Here is a 5,316-nt window from a genome sequence, read left to right as displayed (position 1 = left end):
ATTTATAAGATATTATAAGATTTTACAAGCTATTTTATAAGGTTTTTACAAGTTATAAGGTTTTACAAGTTTTTTATAAGGTTTTACAAGTTATAAATACCTTATAAAACCTTAAAAGTACCTTGTAAAACCTTTTAAAATACATTGTAAAACCTTACAAAACACTTGTAAATACCTTGTAAAAAACCTTTAAAATACCTTGTAAATTTTTCCCGCCAAAAATTTTCCCGCCAAAAAAATTTCGCAAAAAAAATTGCGGAATCACTTTTCCCGCAAAAAAATTTTTTTGGCGGGAAAATTTTTTGGCGGGAAAAATTTTTACGGAAAAATTTTACAAGGTTTTTTAAAGGTTTTTACAAGTGTTTTGGCGGGAAAATTGCGGGATCACTTTTCCCGCCAAAAAATATTTTGTTTTTGGTGGACATAATTTTGTTTCAAATAAGGGTAAAATGGTCATTAAAAATTAAAAGAGGGCAAACTTAAAAATGAACTCTCAAAGGGGGCATTTTTGAAAAGGGGTATTGAAAAAGGGGCATTTTTAACAATTTCTCTTATTATATTTAGAAATCAAAAGTTGTTAACAAAACTAAAACTGATTTTATATAGTTCATAACAAAAATACTTTCCCTATTTCAAATTTGGATTACCATCATGAGCTCAGAATGATATGTTAAATTCAATCTGAACAAACCAATGTTGATTTTTCTAATTTAAAATCAATATGAAAACTAACAAATTTTTTTTGGGTTTGAAATCCTTACAATTTCAATTATGAGAGTTTCAATGTATAAATATTAAATAACATGAAATTCTTAATTATTAAAAAACAATTTGGGTGAAAAAATAATAACAATAGTTAATGACATATTTGGTATAGAACAGCCATAATTGCATTGGCTCCTTTTATGATTTCAAGGGGAAGAAACTATTTTTGAATGTATCTCTAGTATCTTGTGAAAGTAAAGATGAATATTGGTATGGAGACGTGGGTGAACAGTTTTGAGATTTAAAAATTTTGTTTGCTTGGAGATTGTAGGGATCGTGGGTGATATGGGAGGGAAGAACAATTTTTTTTTTTATAAAGAACAGTTTTTTTTTTTCCTAAATTGGTGTGAAAAGAAAAAGAAAAAGAAAGTAAAAGAGTAAAATTGGAGACTTAAGACAGGTGTCAGATGGTGAATGTGTCAGTTTTTGATAAAGTGACTGTTGATTTAGTATAATTAGATATGTCACTAATTTGATTTTATGAGGAATATAATTTTTATTGTTAAGAAAAAATCTTAATTATAAATCATCATATACTATGAAAGTTGGCCAAATTTCTCTATATAAGTGACACGTCATCACTTAAGCATTTGCCAAATATCCACTAAATAACTAATATAAGTTAATGGTTAATTATACATATTATTTAATTGTATCAATACTTACTTTATTTTATTATTGTATTTATTTTCTTTAATAAAATCATTTTATTTGTTTTCTCATACTCCAGATTTATTTTGCTAGTTTTCGTTTTTTTAACAGTTTAGTAGATTAGCTAATAGTTTAATTAGGTTATTCACTTGGATTTTTTCTATATAATATATAACAGAGGGTGAGAAGTATGTGAACAGTTTCACCATCAATTTTTTGACGTTTCTATAATCACAATATTACAATTTATAAATTTGGTTTAGCACGAAAATTGTATGAAGATTGTGTGAGTAATGCATTGTTGAAAATATTGCTAGAAAAGTATTTTAATACTCATAAGAGTTGCTGATTACATATAAGTAAATAATTAGATAATTAAATTTTATATTTATTAAAAATATCAAATAAAACAAACCAAAAAACCGGAAAAATTCACGGCATAGCGACATACATATGGGCATAGATATGGGCAGTTCTAAGAGACTATTGGTCAACCTTAATAGTCAGGTTATTGGAGTGAATTTTTGTGTATCACTCCATAAAGGAGTTTAGATGCTGACGTGGTAAGCAAAGCAGATGGAGAGAAATGATTTTTTTGGTATATAGGATGTTTACACTAAATATGGAATTCGATTACCAGATGATAATGCAAATTATACATGGTAGTACATGTTTACATGTTCAGTCGGTTATTATGGTCTTGACATCTATTGTAGAAAGAAAAAAAGTTGTTCATTGTTGATGTGGCGCGAATATAAACATCTATATATACATTTTTGGATCACAATTAGCAAATAAATCCTGAAGTTGAGAAGTATTTACAATGGCATGCCATTAGCATTAATTATTTAGATTTGTTTTATTTAAGTAAAGATTTTTAAATGAAATTCATTTCTCATATATTTAGCAAAAATCTCTACAAAATCTTTACTTAATCAATAGATAAGGAAAGATTTTGAAATCAAATATGTTCTCAACAATTTACCAAAAATCTCTACACAATCTTTTTAAAAATCTCGACTTAGTTAAGTTCTGATTTTTATCTGCAAAAAAAAAAATTAATAGTAACGAGTGATGTAAAAATCGGGAATGTTGATACTACAATTTCTTCTACTTCTTTTCTTCATATAATGAAAATTATTTTTTAGGGATATTTTCTCAAAACCTCTAAATAAAACAAAGGGTTTCAAAAGATAGCTTCTCTTTTGGCGGGTTGACCCGCAAACCCGCAACTCTCTACGGGCTTATCCGCATGAACTTGCGATCCGTAGTGGATAAAAATATTATTAAAAAAAAATAACAAATGATGTTTAATTTTACGGGACGGGGTTATATGGTGCAACGGGTTTGGATCGATATTAATATTAAACAATATATGGATGAAATCGTAGAATTAAAAATCAAAATTTAATTATAAAATCAGAAATACTAAACAAAATAAACAATATTAATAAAACAAATACAACTTAAAATTTTGCTAAATAATTTTTTAATTATAAAAAAATCGACCCGCGGTGTACCGCGGGGTAAAATTTAGTTTGTCATTATGTATGGATCACATATCCGTTGTTATAATCGTTCGATTTTTATTCAAATGGTGAATAGTGTAGTTGCGTTGCATAGAGTTACATTTAATATAAGATCATCATTTATAATACTAATATTCAACTGAAGATAAAAAGGATAATGTACTTGTATTGCAAACTTTCCACCATTATGTTTCCTGAATAAATTTACTCAAAAAATAAATTTTTTTTGTTGTTTAATAGTTTAATTTTTTTTATTGTGAGAGAGGTAAAGATAATATAGAAATTTTGAAGTAGTATAGAAAAAAACTGAAATAATGATATTATTATTCAATTGTTCTTTCGGTTACCAATTGATCCAATTTTGTCATCACTCGACCGACGCCGGTTCAAGAACATGCAACCCACTTTTTTGAATTTCGAATTGTGCACTGCATGATTACCCCCACTCCTTCCTCTACTTGCGAAATTGACTTTAATACCCTTGTCTCTCGTATAAGAACAATTATGGTTTTTTTTTTTTTTTTTTTACAATTATGGTCTTATTTCCTATCGATTGACACATCCTTTGTGATTCTATGTTCCCTCTTTGATATGATTGAAAATTATTTAAAATGACATTGTTTGTTCTTGTTCTAACATTGAAAGAAAAACAATTAACGTGATAAGTGATTGAATGTTTTGCTACAGCAGCTAGTAATGGGAACCTAAAGTCATGTGTGTTGAGTACGGAGAAATTTATAATTACTAAGGCACTAAAATAAATATGTAGTTGTAACCATACTAACCAACGACGACACTCGTTTCGTTTTTGTTTTATAACTAGATGTTAACCTGCGGTACACCGCGGGCCTAAATATTATTTGATGTTTTTTAAATTATTAATTTAAATATTTTATTTGACATATATGAATTTTTTTGTTAATTTAAATGTATATATTGATACGCCGTACACCGCGGGCCTATATTTTTTTAAAACAAAATTTTTTTTAGGATGATCTATAAATATATGCTATTGTTTTGTTTGATTTAAATGTACAGTACACCACAAACGATATTTTATAACTAAAATTTTGAAATTTTAAGTTGTATTTGTTTTGTTAATATTGTTTATTTTGTTTAGTGTTTCAGATTGTATAATTGTATTTTGATTGTTAATTCTAGGATTTCACCCGTAGTATATCATCCTGTATTAATATCGATCCAATCCCGTCAATAGAGTTATTTGGAAGTTTCCTATTTGTTTTTTGTTTTTTTTTTAATGTATGATTAGTTCCGTAACTGTAGTGTTTTCTTTGAGTGAGTAGAAAACTTCTTGCTAAGCAAGTATAATTAAAAATATATTCATAATATAATATATTTGGAAATGATTTAGGAAAAATATAAATTAGCTATGTATTATGCTAGTAATATGATAGAGATTACCAATTTTATAGGAAAGAAATCGATCACATTTATGTTTATTTTTAGCATTCAAATTTTATTTTATTTTTTGGTAATAAATCTTTAATGCCATAACTAAAAAACGTTAGAACAAATTAATTTTTTTATTTGCATTAAATTGAAAGCGTGTATCAAATTAAATATTGATTTGTTAGAACAATATATCAATTTATTGAGTTTTTTAGTTATGGCATTAAAAATTTATCATTGTTTTTTTTTGTTAGCATTTAAATAGGATACCATTTGATTTGAAAAATATGTGTTTGTTATAACTACATATACGATTTCTATATTTTCAAATCAATAATTGTTGTAAACTGTGTTGTTCTATTGATTAATGAATGAGATTTCGATACATATATATACATGATGAGGGGAGACAAATCCCCATTGGGCTAGTAAACCCTAAAGCCCAAAAGCCCACTAAGTACAATATAGGCCGTCATAAGGAGAATCTTTAAGAACATGGGCATGGGCCTTCTAGGACATGGACATGGGCCTTCTAGAATATGCATAAGGTCCACGGTTATGGAGTCCATCCAACATGTGGTTTATAACACTCCCCCTTGGATGACATAACCGTGTAGATGCCAAAGGATCTTAGTAATACGCTTGGGGATGCTGCCTCATTAAAACCTTACCAGGAAAACCCATTGGGACAAAACCATGGTTAAGGAAAAAGAGTACAGCACGTATTACTCCCCCTGTTTTGGTCATCCCTGCAAGTCCTTAAGTCTCCGCATTCCAATTTGATGCGTGAGCTTCCTCAATGTCGATGTTGGTAATGCCTTGGTAAAGAGATCGGCTGAGTTGTCGCTGGATCGAACTTGTACCACTCGAACTTCTCCATCCCTTTGCAAGTCATGCGTGAAGAAGAACTTTGTTAGAATGTGCTTCGTCCGATCTCCCTTGATGTAGCCGTCCTTGAGCT

Source organism: Arabidopsis lyrata (assembly GCF_000004255.2).
Source record: "Arabidopsis lyrata subsp. lyrata unplaced genomic scaffold ARALYscaffold_1, whole genome shotgun sequence".
Taxonomy (NCBI): Eukaryota; Viridiplantae; Streptophyta; class Magnoliopsida; order Brassicales; family Brassicaceae; genus Arabidopsis; species Arabidopsis lyrata.
Note: the sequence above shows the minus strand (reverse complement) of the source record.